This window comes from Mizuhopecten yessoensis, unplaced genomic scaffold, assembly GCF_002113885.1.
Source record: "Mizuhopecten yessoensis strain PY_sf001 unplaced genomic scaffold, ASM211388v2 scaffold7473, whole genome shotgun sequence".
Lineage (NCBI taxonomy): Eukaryota > Metazoa > Mollusca > Bivalvia > Pectinida > Pectinidae > Mizuhopecten > Mizuhopecten yessoensis.
The window spans coordinates 515,908-536,105 of record NW_018407065.1 but is presented as its reverse complement, the minus strand read 5'-3'; the positions used below and the strand labels follow the sequence as shown (position 1 = coordinate 536,105).

The window sequence follows — 20,198 nt, the reverse complement described above, 5'->3', positions numbered from 1 at the left end:
CAGACTAACAAGGTCCTACTATATAGTAAACCAAAGTATCCAGACTAACAAGGTCCTACTATATAGTAAACCAAAGTATCCAGACTAACAAGGTCCTACTATATAGTAAACCAAAGTATCCAGACTAACAAGGTCCTACTATATAGTAAACCAAAGTATCCAGACTAACAAGGTCCTACTATATAGTAAACCAAAGTATCCAGACTAACAAGGTCCTACTATATAGTAAACCAAAGTATCCAGACTAACAAGGTCCTACTATATAGTAAACCAAAGTATCCAGACTAACAAGGTCCTACTATATAGTAAACCAAAGTATCCAGACTAACAAGGTCCTACTATATAGTAAACCAAAGTATCCAGACTAACAAGGTCCTACTATATAGTAAACCAAAGTATCCAGACTAACAAGGTCCTACTATATAGTAAACCAAAGTATCCAGACTAACAAGGTCCTACTATATAGTAAACCAAAGTATCCAGACTAACAAGGTCCTACTATATAGTAAACCAAAGTATCCAGACTAACAAGGTCCTACTATATAGTAAACCAAAGTATCCAGACTAACAAGGTCCTACTATATAGTAAACCAAAGTATCCAGACTAACAAGGTCCTACTATATAGTAAACCAAAGTATCCAGACTAACAAGGTCCTACTATATAGTAAACCAAAGTATCCAGACTAACAAGGTCCTACTATATAGTAAACCAAAGTATCCAGACTAACAAGGTCCTACTATATAGTAAACCAAAGTATCCAGACTAACAAGGTCCTACTATATAGTAAACCAAAGTATCCAGACTAACAAGGTCCTACTATATAGTAAACCAAAGTATCCAGACTAACAAGGTCCTACTATATAGTAAACCAAAGTATCCAGACTAACAAGGTCCTACTATATAGTAAACCAAAGTATCCAGACTAACAAGGTCCTACTATATAGTAAACCAAAGTATCCAGACTAACAAGGTCCTACTATATAGTAAACCAAAGTATCCAGACTAACAAGGTCCTACTATATAGTAAACCAAAGTATCCAGACTAACAAGGTCCTACTATATAGTAAACCAAAGTATCCAGACTAACAAGGTCCTACTATATAGTAAACCAAAGTATCCAGACTAACAAGGTCCTACTATATAGTAAACCAAAGTATCCAGACTAACAAGGTCCTACTATATAGTAAACCAAAGTATCCAGACTAACAAGGTCCTACTATATAGTAAACCAAAGTATCCAGACTAACAAGGTCCTACTATATAGTAAACCAAAGTATCCAGACTAACAAGGTCCTACTATATAGTAAACCAAAGTATCCAGACTAACAAGGTCCTACTATATAGTAAACCAAAGTATCCAGACTAACAAGGTCCTACTATATAGTAAACCAAAGTATCCAGACTAACAAGGTCCTACTATATAGTAAACCAAAGTATCCAGACTAACAAGGTCCTACTATATAGTAAACCAAAGTATCCAGACTAACAAGGTCCTACTATATAGTAAACCAAAGTATCCAGACTAACAAGGTCCTACTATATAGTAAACCAAAGTATCCAGACTAACAAGGTCCTACTATATAGTAAACCAAAGTATCCAGACTAACAAGGTCCTACTATATAGTAAACCAAAGTATCCAGACTAACAAGGTCCTACTATATAGTAAACCAAAGTATCCAGACTAACAAGGTCCTACTATATAGTAAACCAAAGTATCCAGACTAACAAGGTCCTACTATATAGTAAACCAAAGTATCCAGACTAACAAGGTCCTACTATATAGTAAACCAAAGTATCCAGACTAACAAGGTCCTACTATATAGTAAACCAAAGTATCCAGACTAACAAGGTCCTACTATATAGTAAACCAAAGTATCCAGACTAACAAGGTCCTACTATATAGTAAACCAAAGTATCCAGACTAACAAGGTCCTACTTAATATATAAAACCAAAGTATCCAGACTAACAAGGTCCTACTTAATATATAAAACTAAAGTATCCAGACTAACAAGGTCCTACTATATAGTAAACCATAGTATCCAGACTAGACAGGTTTAACTCCATAATTAATTCAGAATTTAGAATACTAAGGTTCTACTATAAACATTGAAGAGGTTTAATTGTACATAAAAAAATGAATTAAGTTTTAAGCACACAATGTTGTCCAGACAAGCTGTTTTCTGTGTCGAATAACACGACTTAAAAAGTGTTACCTAAAATATATTGCTTGGTTGAAGACAAAAAACTATGGAAAAAATCAATCTTTATGTCACTTTACCAGAAACAACTTCAAAAAACACATTAAAATAATTTTCTAAAATAGCAGAACAGTATCCTACAATTGCTAGAATATGACAAAAGCAAACGTTTGATTAATTACAACATATTCTGCAAAAGTTGGAAGTTGTCCATATATGTTTTTAAACCTGCTTATTTTCTGCTCATGTTTTCGCGTGATAATCACAGCTAAGAAGCATTACCAATGCACACGTAAGTAAATATCTTTCGACATTAATACAAAATTGTCTCCTAAGCATTTATCCTTTCCCGGTGGATTGCTGAAACGCCACCCCCAAAAAACCTATCTCCTATTATGGCCTTGGGAGAACCTGCGATATTTGATGAATGGACAGACGGACGGAATCTTACTTAATCTATTGAGAACATAAAAATAATTATTTCTAGCAAATTCTAATTTCTCTATGTCACTTAATCACATAAAGAAGGAAGGTCTAGAGACAAAGCTGGAAATTAGAGCCCAGACTCCCCTCTACAATTATCTACCACACAAACATTCCGTGCTGATATATGGGCCCTAGAAAGCGAACTGAGCAATCTTGCATAAAGCCTTCTGACATTTCCAATATCATACCAGAAGTAATACTTATGAACATCTCTCCGAGTCGGCGAAACGAGTCGGCGCTACAGTGTCTCGATCCTATATACACACTATTGTAAGACAATCTACCTCCATAATAACGACTTTCACAAATGAAAAATCTTCTCTGTGTTGACTTCGGCAGCCATTTTCAATTGTGTCACATGTTGACTGACAAGTACACATTGTACCTACATGTAATCTTGTAACTAATGTTTTCGATTCCGTTTTTAAATTGACGATAAGAAGATTCCACGATGCTGAAGACAAAACCAGTATAGATATTTTAATTCCTTTTCATTGTCAGAACACAAACCTATGAGGTTAAGTAGAAAAAACGAATTAGACAGAAAGATTCACCGAAATGAGGATGCATGGCGATGAGCAAGATGGCCGCGTTGTCAGGAAACCAGTGAGTGCATGAACCCCACAGATACATAGCAACTACTGCTACTAATTCCTGTGGTTCCTAAACTACAGTGACAGCCCGTTACCCGAGGTCATTTAGTACTCTGTGTAGTTTAATTAATTTCATGAGTCTAGTAATTCCTTTATGGTGTAAAAAAAACAGAACATCATGCTAGGTCAATTACTGGGTTCAATTTACACAACAACAAAAACTGCAGCTATTGTACATATTGCAACCGTTTCAAAATGTTGTTACCATTTGTCAACCATTATGTAGAAGAACTATGGATTTGCACTCTTCTATAGTTATCAAATAATGTTCAAATGGTTTGAAAATGAAACACTCCATATTTAGAAGAGTCAATGGTTTATACTGTAACAATAGTCTAACATTTCCTCCTCCTCTGTAGTACACCCCTGCAGGTCGTGAATTGTGAACAGAATATACCTGCTGTTCCCCACTGCATGTTGTTTGAGGCAACTAATGTGGGAACCCTCTGCAGAATTGAGGATTTGCTTTTGTGCCCTCTACTTGGGGGCACAAAAGCGACCAAAATAAATCTGCTGTCGCCATTGCAATATTTGGGATCTTTACATTTTCTCTCTTCTTCCTAACAACCTTTATGTTTCCTAGCGCCTGTCTTAGCAATACCTCATATTTGGCCCTAGCGTACATGTTTGCTTCCAAGTGAGGAAGGCAATGAGTGCTGTCCCCAGATCTGAACATAAGCAAAGTCTTAAAAATGGATGTTGTTACTCCATGCTAAACATTCAGCATTGCAGGTACTGACAATAACTGATTGTCAGTGTTACATGATCAGGTGAAATTCAATGCTCATGAGTGCCTTTGGCGTGACATTTTAGTGAGGTACACTCTGAAGTTGGCATTACATCTGCGCTATTACAAGGAGGCGAGTAACGCCTCCAGCACATAAACATTACAAAAATGAATGCACATCCTAAAATGACCACAGCTGTTTAAACAAAATAAAACCAAATCCAAACACATCGAAGGAGGCTACAACCAGACATCCTCAGATCAGTACTTCTGCACTTGCTACTCACAAAATTCATCCAAATAACAGTCCAGTTTATTGTGAGGGAGTTTAATGCGATTTCTAGGAACTACTTTTCTGTTACCGAATTTTCTTTCATTAAAATTAAGGTAAAGCAGAAAACACTGAATTTCAGAACTTTCTTCCTGTTAAGGATTCTCATACCACTGTCAAAAACTGTAGCTTTGCAGCAGGAACTAATTTTTTTTGCCAGAACTATACAGCTTTGATAATTTATTTCTGAAAACCATACTTTGCTGAATATTTTTTGAAAAATAATGAAGTCGAAATAATCAAATAATAATAAAAAACAGTGTTCTGATTGTAAAAATTCATCCATTCTGTGCAAGGATTCAAGTCGCTCTCATCAATTGAATTACCTGGTCAACAGTAGTATGCTGGCCCAATTACATAACAGTTATATCACAAACAAAATTAATGGGGGGGGGGGGGGGGGGGGTTGTTACTGTATTCACAGAAAATCACAGTGGAATTCTCTCTTGTTTTGCCTGTAATGGGACAGGTATCATTAAGGAATGTTTGTGAAACTGGGGCATGGAATTCAGATAATAATATTTCAAAATTGACCTGAGATTGTGAAAAGAAGACAGGCCATTCATTACCGTTCTAAAACATCAGAATGAATAATGTTACATATATACCTGTCTGGTTAGTCGGTCTTGTAGGCTCCTCCCTGTGTATGTAGAATCTGTCAGCTTTTCTGTTTCGTGGTAAGTCATTGAGTCTTGTCGACCTGTCAATAAAGATGTAAAAGTACATCAAAGTTAGACCTGTGGAAGGTTATCAAAACATACTGGCAACATCGGAACATGGCCATAAATGTCGATTTGTTTCAGCTTCAACACGATGTTTGTAAATGTCAATCATATTTATCACATATCTGCTAATTGTAGCGCTGTTTAATGCCATTCAGAGTAATGTTAAATATACACTGACATTTCCTTTCTTATACAAGTGTCTTAAAATTATAACAATATTTGTAAAGTATATTATGTGTGTATCATATCAGGACAAATCTTGAACTCCAATTTTACATGAGAAGACAGAAAGGAACCAAGAAGACACCAAAAACCAGGAGAAACAAACAATTTCGTGGAATTTATATTCCCCGCTTGCAAGACATATTGTAGGTAAACATTATTGAGGTTAGGTTTAGCCCTTAAGGCATTTAACCCTGGTACCAAGTTTGAAGAAAATTGGTTAACATTTGTTGCAGTTATTGCACGGAAACGGCAGATAATGACGTTTTTCGTTATTCGAGGGGCCATAACTCTGCCAAATAAAGTCCGCTGAAATTGGCCATCGAACTTGGCCAAGCCCTTAAGGCATGTAACCCTGTTACCAAGTTTGAAGAAAATCGGTAAACATTTGTTGCAGTTATTGCACGGACACGAAGCGTGACAGACAGACAGACGGACAGACAGACAAACCCAAATTAATAACCCCCGTTTCAGTGAAAGCGGGGGATAAAAACATCATGAAAAGACACTGAATCTGGAGATGAAACCAGACATTTCTAATGTTTCCTTAAATTGAAAGTAATGAAAATCAATTGAAAACACAAACTCCCAACACAACAATTTGGTGTTCGTAATAGAGGTCATTTGAAAGTTATTCCAAAATGAAACAAACAGTCATTGATAAGCTGTTTGAATAGGTATTGGAGGTCATTTGAGAGATAAAATATTTTAGGTGTTCAATGTATACAGTAACAATCACCAGTGGACTTTCTATGACATATTGGTAATGTCATCTCTATGTAAATAGCAGAGATAAATTCAGCTCCTTTACAATTTTTAAGCCCAGTCTAATAAAATACTTAAATTTAGTGGGATCAGCCAAGTCAAACTCTGCTAAATATCACAAAACTCATTATATTAAAATTACGGATATAATTTAATCTTCAGCTTTTATGGAACCAAGCCATGAAATTGCCAATTGAGCCATAAATGCTCAATAAATTTATACTTGATTTAAGATGAAGTATAAAAAGAATAATTTTGTTTCCACCCCTTGTGACAATGTGAGTTGGGAAGTTTTTAAAAACTTCATCCCTATCAGTCGTGTGTAATGGCTAAGCCGTTAACTCAGTCTGTCTTTGACATATCTAACATAAGGCAAGCACAGTGTTAAGGTATAGGAATGTCATCAACCAGACGATCTTTTTTTAAAACTTTGAAGATGACCCCTGCGGTAAATTGAGGCTCGTCCGCAGGGCTGCCGTGAGCCAAGCGGCAGTAATAGGGATGAATGAGGACAGCCCGCTGTCTTGATTAATATAAGTTTGATGTGCCATTTCAAATTTATAAAATAATGGCCAAATCTCACATAATTCACGGCTTTTTATGTGTTTGGGAGATAGGATGTTTATGCCCAGCGATACATTCAAAGAAAAGCCTATGTCAATTAATATAAAATCGGGTTATCCGTCTATTGTATTGAAGGGCAGTCAGCTTTAAATCCTTTTAAATTTGATGCAAATTTCTACGGATAAAAACTTTCTGTACAATTAATAAAATTCTCGATGAAAGAGTTTGGAGGATACAACAAGAAGCAAGTCTCACAGACCCCCTATTCTTCACTGGCGCAATTATGAATTCATTAAACGATAAAGTTTGGTGGGAAAGATTAAGAACAGGACAACATATTCAGGCATGAGTTGTCTTACAACCCTTTGACACACCGGAGATTTTAAGAATAGTTATGTTGCTATATCTTTTCAGGTGAACAAAGATTTTTCAAAATGACAAGTTTTTATGAGCCGTTACCAATAATGACTTGATGCTGTCTAGTATAAGGTAGCGATTACCTTTATTGGTTGCCATGGTTTCTGAATGTACCTGGCTTACCTGTGGCAATTATTGGGAACATTGCATCGAACATACCAAATAAAATCTTGATACATTTCAAAACAGTTAAAATGTCTCTTTTCAAAATATCTGTACCCTAGCTGTTAACATAGCAAAATAATGAATGGCTAAAACAATAATACTAATTGAACCAGGGATAAAGTTAATCAGTACAGTACGGTCAAACCAGAAGAAAATATTTTAGTGAAAAGTTGATATATTACCATAGTTAATGGCAGATAACTAACTTTATAGTCACTTCAATTAGTTTACTATCTTTCCATCTGAAAGTTTAACTCCATGACACTTTATTTATGGTTGAAGGTGAACATAAATCATGCTTTGATCTTCTCTAAGATACACCTGTAATTCACACAGGTAAGTGGTGATTGTAATTAACCACCGTGCTCAGCTTCATGGAGTTACTGTGTACCCAAGCAAGAAATTAGTATAATAAATGTCAACAATGTCACGCTAGGATGTTGCCTGTACCTCGATGTACAGGAAGTGTTCCATACAGTGTCATACTAGAATGGTCCCTGTGTGACATCATACAGTATGTTATCCATACAGTGTCATACTAGAATGGTCCCTGTGTGACATCAAACAGTATGTTATCCATACAGTGTCATACTAGAATGGTCCCTGTGTGACATCAAACAGTATGTTATCCATACAGTGTCATACTAGAATGGTCCCTGTGTGACATCAAACAGTATGTTATCCATACAGTGTCATACTAGAATGGTCCCTGTGTGACATCAAACAGTATGTTATCCATACAGTGTCATACTAGAATGGTCCCTGTGTGACATCAAACAGTATGTTATCCATACAGTGTCATACTAGAATGGTCCCTGTGTGACATCAAACAGTATGTTATCCATACAGTGTCATACTAGAATGGTCCCTGTGTGACATCAAACAGTATGTTATCCATACAGTGTCATACTAGAATGGTCCCTGTGTGACATCAAACAGTATGTTATCCATACAGTGTCATACTAGAATGGTCCCTGTGTGACATCAAACAGTATGTTATCCATACAGTGTCATACTAGAATGGTCCCTGTGTGACATCAAACAGTATGTTATCCATACAGTGTCATACTAGAATGGTCCCTGTGTGACATCAAACAGTATGTTATCCATACAGTGTCATACTAGAATGGTCCCTGTGTGACATCAAACAGTATGTTATCCATACAGTGTCATACTAGAATGGTCCCTGTGTGACATCAAACAGTATGTTATCCATACAGTGTCATACTAGAATGGTCCCTGTGTGACATCAAACAGTATGTTATCCATACAGTGTCATACTAGAATGGTCCCTGTGTGACATCATACAGGAAGTGGTACATACAGTGTCATACTAGAATGGTCCCTGTGTGATATCAAACAGTATGTTATCCATACAGTACGTGTCATACTAGAATGGTCTATGTGACATCATACAGTGGTCTTTATAGTGTGCAAATGATTTTTGTTCAGTAAATGTCTAATGATAAATTAACATTGTACAGATGATAACATTAACACTACTGTTAATATAAACACCAAGTTTAAACCTAAGACAGTGTTGACTGTGTGTTCTCAACAAACATATATACATTCTCCTTCACATTTTTGATATTGAGTGCCAAATATGGAAAAGAGATACAACATTGCTTACATGTTTGGTATGTAAGAGTTCCAACATTTAAACCTGGAGATTCAACCATTTGTTGGCCCTAATGACCTATCCTGTGTTGATGGGCCGTTAAGCATTTAAAAATAATAAACTTGGAGACATATGTATTTTATAAATTAAAATCTTTTAAAAAACCCTGATTTGCTGATAGATTCTTACACTGTATTTGTTACAAACAAAAAGGAAATATTACTGACAGAAGTATTCCAATACTGAACATGACTAAAACTAAACAAGGTGAATCACAGGGGAGACAACTCTGACCCTATTTTAAAAATTGATCATTTGAAATTAGTTGAAGTCTGGGTCGAAATTAATTTCACCAGTATCAGTGAAGCAATGGCTGCCAGCCAAACTTCAAAGGTCATCACATGTTATTAACAGAAATATGAAGCATGGTATCTAAATTATTACTTACCGTCAGGAAAGTATAATATATAATTAAATCAATACTTCTGTACTTTCAGGTTCTATAAATGGTAAATGTTTCTCCACCAATTGTATGATTATCATTTTCTCAATTAAACTCAATGAATTTAAAGTCTCTGCTGAAAAAAACCTAGCGTGTGCAATGTTTGAAGAATATTTAATTTGTTTTTTACATGTATGTAGTGTCAAACCAGTTCAAGGATTGCCTGTGTAAGAGACCACCTTTAAAACTACCCATAGCAGTTATTTTTCGAAAATTATGCAGTACTTAAAAATAAATAGTTAGGGCATTTCTTTTTTTAACATAAAGGGTCATAACTCTGCAAATGTCAACCATAAAAACAAAATTTCGAGAAGCTTTAGGAGAGGTTAGGACAAATCAATGCCTACAGACAAACAGTTAGAAAAAATACTATTTTGTTTGCTGTGTGTTTGACCTCTGGTCTGTAATAAGGTCATACAATTATCAAGATATATTTATTGGTAAATCATTTTGTGCCCTTACAGGGATTTCATCTAGACCATGTTTTTACCAATACTGTAGCATGTCTGTTACTGTGACTTTGACTGTGGGCTGAAAGGCTAACAGTTAAACTTTCTAAATCAACTTAACAGAGGTAACTGTATGAAGCTGAAAGTTCTAGGTAAATAGAAAATCCTTACACAGTTGTTCTTCATCACTAAGTGGATACTTCTTCATCATATAGTGGATACTTCTACATCACATAGTGGATACTTCTATATCACATAGTGGATACTTCTACATCACATAGTGGATACTTCTACATCACATAGTGGATAATTCTTCATCACATAGTGGATACTACTACATCACATAGTGGATACTTCTACATCACATAGTGGATACTTCTACATCATATACTTCTACATCACATAGTGGATACTACTACATCACATAGTGGATACTTCTACATCATATAGTGAATACTTCTACATCACATAGTGGATATTTCTACATCACATAGTGGATATACTTCTACATCACATAGTGGATACTTCTACATCACATAGTGGATACTTCCATCAATTAATGGATACTACATCATTCAGTGGATACTTTTTCATCACTCAGCGAATACTTCATTATCAACAAATTAAAATTAATTTTTATTTCATTACTGACACTATTTTTGAGAACAATTTTCAGTTGCAATTTTTGAAATACTACAAAATGTAAATCAACTGAAACCTTAAGGAAAGTTGTATCAAGCAAAGTGGTAAAAATACACAATCAAAACAGCTACAGACAAATTACATGTATATGATATTTAGTAGTCTGGCCGTGTGAGGTGTAACAGTGAGAACTACTGGTCTAAAGTATCTCACCTGCTCAAGAGGTCACCTTTATCTCTTATCGCTATAAACTATTTTATTAACTCTTATCTGTGTTTGATGAGGTAGTCCCATGTGCCCCCGAATCTGACCCCTCCACTGATGGTTAGTCTACATGGTCCAATGCGTGACCCTTTGACCTATGTTGGCCAGATTTGACCAGCACTGACCACATGTCTGTGTCTATCAAAACTGTCTGCTCATTAGCCAGATGGGGTCAGATTTACACCACCATATAGCACATATACACTTGACCAACAAACATAAACTGACACCTACATATAAACACTGACCATAGCTAAAGGTCAGGCCAGGAGTATGACACCTAATTAAAATACCCAATGCCTCTACACTGACTGGAGCTATTAACAAATTCAGGGAAGTTAAATAGCACTCAACAGATTGGACTTTTTTCAAAAATGTCTTTTAATTATAACCCTAACAGCTGTCTAAAGAAACAATGTTTTCCCTGGCCTATGAATTCTGTAAAATCATAAATTTTCGTGGGACATTAAATTTCGTGGATAACAAATATACACGAAATTTAATCCCCACGGAAACATAAACTTGGTACGATATAGATAGGGGAAAATAAAAAAGCATCGAAATATAATGTCCTTGATACAGGCTAGTATATGAAAACCACGAAATTTTAACCCCACAAAAATAAATGATTCTACAGTAGCAGGGTATAGAACAATATATAGTATCCTAACTAACACAGGTTAGGGCTCACTATTTCCTTTTAGACATTGGGATAGCTGTATGTAGACATCAAAAGCAATATCTGTTACATACTCATGGATTGAAATGCATGTTTATAATATTTATGATGGAATAAAACACATTTCCTTTCAAACATATACCTAAATATGTATACATGGTAGAGCATTTTGGAAAATATGTTTTAATGGAACTTTGTTGCATATCATCATCAATGTTAAACAGATGTATTTCAATCCCTTATATTTATGTTAAAAAGCTATAAAGCATATTTCTAGGTGGATTTGTTTGGTTTATGATGAACTTAAACAAACAGATTTACCAAAAGGTAGAGCAGCCATTTTTTCTGGGAACAATGTTGTAGCTTGGATCATAACAACTGTACATGTTTCGGTTCGTAGTATAAGTGGCTGTACAATGGAAATGGAGCTATTTCCTCATAGACAATGAAAGGGACATCTGTCATATACTTATTTCCCACAGAAAATGAAAGGAATGTCTGCCAAGTACTTATTTGTATCACATCCCTGTACATAATGTAATTATTTCCTTGTTGACAATTAAAGGGATGTACACCCTTAACTTACTTTCCAGGAGATACATTTAAATGGATATCTGTACACACTTCCTGGTACTCACTGAAGGGGATGTTTATCATGTGCTTATAACTTCTATGTAGACAAAGATAGAATGTCTTTCTCCTCCATTACACAGCGATATCCACACCTTCAGTCAGGGGAAGATATGTTTCTATCTCACCCTAGGGTAACGAAGAGAAGGGGGATACCCCCGTCATAACAATTGTATTAGGTCACGTCAGCAATGCACTGATGTCATATCAACAACACAACGACTTTGTCAACAAAAAGAGGGTGGGGAAGATTATTTTTTTTGCATCCCTATAGATAATGAAATGGAAATGTTCCAGGTAGTTCTCTCCATGTGGATTATGACAGGATATCTACTACCTTGCTGACAGGACAAGAGATGTCTGTCTGTACTGCATTCCTGTAGAAGATGAAAGGGATATCTGTGGTGTACTGATTTTCGAGTTAGACAATGATGCTTCCTGTTAACAATGAGCGTCATTTACTTCATTGTAAATATTGAAAAGAATGTGTATCATGTGCTTTCTTCCCTGAAGAAAATGAAAAGGATATCTAAGATATATCTATACTTCACTGTACACAATGAAAGGGATATCTGTGGTGTACTTATACTTCTCTGTAGACAAAGAAAGTATATCTGTGATGTACTTATACTTCCCTATAGACAATGAAAGGGATATCTGTGATGTACTTATGCTAATGAAAGGGATATCTGTGGTGTACTTATGCTTCCATGTAGACAATGAAAGGGACATCTGTGGTGTACTTATGCTTCCCTGTAGATAAAGAAAGGGATATCTGTGGTGTACTTATACTTCCCTGTAGACAATGAAAGGATATATGTGATGTACTTATACTTTCCTGTAGACAATGAAAGGGATATCTGTGGTGTACTTATGCTTCCCTGTAGACAATGAAAGGGATATCTGTGGTGTACTTATACTTCCCTATAGACAATGAAAGGGATATCTGTGATGTTCTCATCCTTCCCTGTAGAAAATGAAAGGGATATCTGTGATGTTCTTATACTTCCCTGTAGACAATGAAAGGATATATGTGGTGTTCTTATACTTCCTTGTAGACAATGAAAGGGATATATGTGATGTTCTTATACTTCCCTTTAGACAATGAAAGGGACATATGTGATGTACTTATGCTTCCCTGTAGACAATGAAAGGATAAATGTGATGTACTTATACTTCCTTGAAGACAATGAAAGGGATATCTGTGATGTTCTTATACTTCCCTGTAGACAATGAAAGGGATATCTGTGATGTTATTATACTTCCCTGTAGATAATGAAAGGGATATCTGTGATGTTCTTATACTTCCCTGTAGACAATGAAAGCGATATCTGTGATGTTCTTATACTTCCCTGTAGACAATGAAAGGGATATATGTGATGTTCTTATACTTCCCTGTAGACAATGAAAGGGACATATGTGATGTACTTATGCTTCCCTGTAGACAATGAAAGGATATATGTGATGTACTTATACTTCCTTGTAGACAATGAAAGGGATATCTGTGATGTTCTTATACTTCCCTGTAGGATATATGTGATGTACTTATACTTCCTTGTAGACAATGAAAGGGATATATGTGATGGTCTTATACTTCCCTGTAGACAATGAAAGGGATATCTGTGATGTTCGTATACTTCCCTGTAGACAATGAAAAGATATATGTGATGTACTTATGCTTCCCTGTAGATAGAGAAAGGGATATCTGTGATGTTCTAATACTTCCCTGTAGACAATGAAAGGGATATCTGTGATGTTCTTATACTTCCCTGAAGAAAATAAAAAGGATATTTGCGATACATCTATACTTCACTGTACACAATAAAAAGGGATATCTGTGGTGTACTTATGCTTTGCTGTAGATAAAGAAAGGGATATCTTTGATGTACTTATGCTTCCCTGTAGACAAAGAAAGGGATATCTGTGGTGTACTTATATATTCTTCCCTGTAGACAATGAAAGGGATACCTGTGGTGTACTTATACTTCCCTGTAGACAATGAAAGGGATATCTGTGATGTTCTTATACTTCCCTGTAGACAATGAAAGGGATATCTGTGATGTACTTATACTTCCCTGTAGATAATGAAATGGATATCTGTGATGTACTTATACTTCCCTGTAGACAATGAAAGGGATATATGTGATGTACTTATACTTTCTTGTAGATAAAGAAAGGGATATCTGTGATGTACTTATGCTTCCCTGTAGATAGAGAAAGGGACATATGTGATGTACTTATGCTTCCCTGTAGATTAAGAAAGGGATATCTGTGATGTACTTATGCTTCCTTGTAGATAAAGAAAGGGATATCTGTGATGTTCTTATACTTTCCTGTAGACAATGAAAGGGATATCTGTGATGTACTTATACTTCCCTGTAGACAATGAAAGGGATATACTTCCCTGTAGACAATGAAAGGATATATGTGATGTACTTATGCTTCCCTGTAGAAAGAGAAAGGGACATCTGTGATGTACTTATACTTCCCTGTAGACAAAGAAAGGGTCATATGTGATGTACTTATACTTCCCTGTAGACAAAGAAAGGGATATCTGTGGTGTACTTATATATTCTTCCCTGTCGACAATGAAAGGGATACCTGTGGTGTACTTATACTTCCCTGTAGACAATGAAAGGGATATATTGTGATGTTCTCATCCTTCCCTGTAGAAAATGAAAGGGATATCTGTGATGTTCTTATACTTCCCTGTAAACAATGAAAGGGATATCTGTGATGTTCTCATCCTTCCCTGTAGACAATGAAAAGGATATCTGTGATGTTCGTATACTTTCCTGTAGACAATGAAAGGGATATCTGTGATGTACTTATACTTCCTTGTAGACAAAGAAAGGGATATCTGTGATGTACTTATGCTTCCTTGTAGATAAAGAAAGGGACATATGTGATGTACTTATACTTCCCTGTAGACAAAGAAAGGGATATATGTGATGTACTTATACTTCCCTGTTGACAAAGAAAGGATCATATGTGATGTACTTATACTTCCCTGTACATAAAGAAAGGGATATCTGTTATGTACTTATGCTTCCCTGTAGATAAAGAAAGGGATATCTTTGATGTACTTATGCTTCCCTGTAGATAATGAAAGGGATATATGTGATGTACTTATACTTCCCTGTTGACAAAGAAAGGATCATATGTGATGTACTTATACTTCCCTGTAGATAATGAAAGGGATATCTGTGATGTATTTATACTTCCCTGTAGACAAAGAAAGGGATATATGTGGTGTACTTATGCTTCCTTGTAGATAAAGAAAGGGACATATGTGATGTACTTATGCTTCCCTGTAGATAATGAAAGGGATATATGTGATGTACTTATACTTCCCTGTTGACAAAGAAAGGATCATATGTGATGTACTTATACTTCCCTGTAGACAAAGAAAGGGTCATATGTGATGTACTTATAATTCCCTGTAGACAATGAAAGGGATATATGTGATGTACTTATACTACCCTGTAGACAAAGAAAGGGTCATATGTGATGTACTTATACTTCCCTGTAGACAAAGAAAGGGACATATGTGATGTACTTATACTTCCTTGTAGATAAAGAAAGGGATATCTGTGATGTACTTATACTTCCCTGTAGATAAAGAAAGGGACATATGTGATGTACTTATGCTTCCCTGTAGATAAAGAAAGGAATATCTGTGATGTACTTATGCTTCCCTGTAGATAATGAAAGGGATATATGTGATGTACTTATACTTCCCTGTAGATAATGAAAGGGATATCTGTGATGTACTTATACTTCCCTGTAGACAAAGAAAGGGACATATGTGATGTACTTATACTTCCTTGTAGATAAAGAAAGGGATATCTGTGATGTACTTATACTTCCCTGTAGATAAAGAAAGGGACATATGTGATGTACTTATGCTTCCCTGTAGATAAAGAAAGGAATATCTGTGATGTACTTATGCTTCCCTGTAGATAATGAAAGGGATATATGTGATGTACTTATACTTCCCTGTAGATAATGAAAGGGATATCTGTGATGTACTTATACTTCCCTGTAGACAAAGAAAGGGACATATGTGATGTACTTATACTTCCTTGTAGATAAAGAAAGGGATATCTGTGATGTACTTATACTTCCCTGTAGATAAAGAAAGGGACATATGTGATGTACTTATGCTTCCCTGTAGATAAAGAAAGGAATATCTGTGATGTACTTATGCTTCCCTGTAGATAATGAAAGGGATATATGTGATGTACTTATACTTCCCTGTAGATAATGAAAGGGATATCTGTGATGTACTTATACTTCCCTGTAGACAAAGAAAGGGACATATGTGATGTACTTATACTTCCTTGTAGATAAAGAAAGGGATATCTGTGATGTACTTATACTTCCCTGTAGATAAAGAAAGGGACATATGTGATGTACTTATGCTTCCCTGTAGATAAAGAAAGGAATATCTGTGATGTACTTATGCTTCCCTGTAGATAATGAAAGGGACATATGTGATGTACTTATACTTCCCTGTAGATAATGAAAGGGATATCTGTGATGTACTTATACTTCCCTGTAGACAAAGAAAGGGACATATGTGATGTACTTATACTTCCTTGTAGATAAAGAAAGGGATATCTGTGATGTACTTATACTTCCCTGTAGATAAAGAAAGGGACATATGTGATGTACTTATACTTCCCTGTAGATAATGAAAGGGATATCTGTGATGTACTTATACTTCCCTGTAGACAAAGAAAGGGACATATGTGATGTACTTATACTTCCTTGTAGATAAAGAAAGGGATATCTGTGATGTACTTATACTTCCTTGTAGACAAAGAAAGGGATATCTTTGGGTTACTTACTTCTCTTTAGAGAAAAGAAGTGATGTACATTTTTGTAGGCAATGAGATGATTGTTTGGTTTCTTCTTTTAGGACATCTGACCACCCAGAAAGTCAATATTCCTATTATAATTTCCATGCATTTTGACAACCAAGAAACTCAATATTCCTACTTATCAATCCAGAGAGTACAATTTTCTTTTGATCGGACAGGTACAAAATCTCTAATTGAGAGATTACAAGGTATAAAACTAACCTGTACAATAGTTATAACAATGATCCCTACAAATAGACATTCTCTCTACCTGTGTTCTCTCTGTAGCATAGTGTTATCCATAAAGTCTAATTAACCTCATCAAACATTAGTGTACTTTTTATATCTGTTATAAATTTGATGAACACATAACAAAAAACATGTTTGTAGTATTGGATTCAAAGATCACCTCGGGATGATTACAGATCTGTTGCTATATCGTGGACTTATCCCGTCTGTTGACATATTGTTAAGCTTGTAATGCTGAGGAAAAGAAGTGTGCTGGTAATTAAAACACCTCTGTTATTGTAGCCCGTATCACAACTTTCTAAATGTTAAATGTTTTCTAAATTTAATTTCATTAAATTAAATAACTGTAAAAAATGCAATATGAAAATATCTATAAAAACAAATTCGTTTTTTTGCAGACAGGAGTGTGGCATGTCGAGGCCAAGGGTAAACAAGGTCTATGCCATTCTGTACGTCTACAGTCATCATCCTAGTCAAAAACATTAATTTTCATCACCACAACAGCAAATCCAAAACTCTCCCGAAAATAAATCAATATATTCCCAACATTACATAATTATATAAATTGAATTAGATGTTATTGAATTTTCTAAAAATGTTTTCCAAATTAGATACCCCTGATAAATACAGAAAAGATGGAGTCGCAAAGTTTAATTGCATTTAATTGGCAATATTTACGAAAATTGCCAATGTTATAATAGTATTGAACATTTATGTATCTGGTGACTTTAAGGCCAGAAATCTTCCCGCAAATGTGTGTTTTGCATATTTTGTCTTTTAAGATAAAATATTTGAATTAACCAGCTTTTTTGTAACCATGGTAATTATATGTAAATTAACACAGAGCTGTCACTCACTAATTGACCAGTAGAAATAGGACTTTTACCATAGAATTGCCTAGTTACAAAAAAACATCCCAATAGAGTTCCTCATTACAATCAACGAGCCATCTTGCGGGCCATAAACGTCACTCCGGCTTGCCACTTTTTACATGTGATGAGCGGCTGACTCCACTTGGGATTGTTCCCTGATTAGACATGCCTTCATTAAACAATTAATGTTCAAAATAATTTCTATTTCAGCGACGTCTTGTTAAGAGTACATCAGTGCGGAAGTTTCCCAGTTAATTAGGTACCTTGTATGTTTGCACAGTGACATCACATGCATTCAATCATGTATAAAGATGTCCGTTTTTGCTGATTGTATTGACCAAGACAAGGTATATTAATAATAAAAGTCTGCGTCATCTACCTCCAAACATCCTCCTGTCGTAATCCAATCAACTCCTTCCCTCTCAGGTATAACTTTTATTCTTACTCATTCTCCGTACTTATTAACAATTCTTTTTGATTATTATAATCCTTAACACTTATTTATGGGACGATCAAGTTCTTTTATAGAGCTATTTCTGTTCACCATTTTTTTTTCCTGAAACAGTTTAAAATCATTTCGATCAATTTGCAATCCAATGCCTTCAGTTTCTTCTTCAGTGAATACATTTATAATTGTAGTGATAATGCAATTACATTGATTACAAAGGAATTCTGGATCACAAGACTTCCACCCAAGGGACATAATTTCTTTTTCCTGATGATAAAACAATGGCAAGATTAATATGGTATTGATTCTATTCTTGTTATCAAAATTAAGGATTGTTTAATAATCCAAACTTGTCATTAATCACATTAGTTATCAGCTATGCTATCTAGATCTGTCAGTCCCAAAACTACAGATATAACTAACATGTAAGTCGTATTTCTGTAGCATTAATAACACATACCAGGGAAATTTAACAGGACATTTCTTTGAAATTAGTAAAAAACACATTTATTTATTAAGACTAAGAACGGCTTTGGGAGACCTGAACCATACTAAACCTGATAAATCACTCGAGAAACAAGAGATCCCAGAGGGATCTTGGGGCCCACCTTTGTACCATCTTCATTAGTTCTTTGTCAGTTCGATATTTTCTCTTCTTTCCTCTAATCTGTTTGATCGAGTCATGTTAACAGTACATGCACTGTGAGGTAACTTTTGATCTAAACTTAATACTGATGTGTATGAAAGCCAACCTTCAAAGTGAGTTTGTCATTTCACATATTTACTAGTACAGTACTTAATGTGAAAGAAATAAAATCGATCATTGCAATATGAGAAAGATCTGTTTAGCTCTTCTTTTAATCCATTTTGTTTTCATGATCAGTCTCAAAATATAACATGCACATGTTAAGGGTAACCTACATCTAAAATTTGAAAAATATGCCTCCCATACTTCCCAAGAAATAGCGATAACAAACTTTCACTATCAAAATCCAAGATGGCTGCCTGTCGGCCATGTTGATTATCCGATCAGTCTCTAAAATTGCCCTGCACAGCTAGGACCAAGGGGAACCTACATATAACATTTAAGAAAGATCCCTCTAGTACTACTTGAGAAATAGTGATAACAAACTTTCACTATCAAAATCCAAGATGGCTGCCTGTCGGCCATGTTGTTTATCCGATCAGTCTCAAAAGTTGCCCTGCACAGCGAAGGACTAAGGGGAACCTACATATAAAATTTGAGAAAGATCCCTCATTTGTGCTTCTTGAGAAATGGCGATAACAAACTTTCAATATCAAAATTGGCTGCCTGTAACAAGAATTGTCTAAGGACGGATGACGGACCACGGACGCAGGGTGATTTGAATAGCCTACCATCAGATGATGGTGGGCTAAAAAGGTGTTTGGAAAGGATAGATACAATAGAAAGGATAGATACAATAGAAATGGTTCTGATTCAGTCTAATGTTGTCTTTATAATGGGGTCAAGATACCTTCTATGTTTAAAATCAAATGTCTAGTGTTTTAGATCAAATCAAGTAACAAGAAGCCCAATGGGCCTGCATCGCTCACTTGGTATAAAAGATTTAAACATATAATGCCTGTGACCTTGAATGTCGAACAAGGACATTAGGTTGAAAGTGGGTCAAGGTCATTCATTTGAACAAACTTGGTAGTCCTTCATCCCAGCATGCCACAGGCCCAATATCAGGACTAT

General features: G+C 35.4%; 1 protein-coding gene across 1 annotated transcript in view; it reads right to left on the bottom strand.

The window, feature by feature from the left end:
- LOC110453595 (zinc finger homeobox protein 4-like) overlaps window positions 1-20,198 on the bottom strand; it is a 322,724-nt gene that overhangs the window by 191,262 nt on the left and 111,264 nt on the right. The window contains exon 5 of the mRNA XM_021502588.1: window positions 5,008-5,099. The gene's annotated coding sequence lies outside the window, so the exon portion shown is untranslated. The remainder of the gene's footprint in view (window positions 1-5,007; window positions 5,100-20,198) is intronic.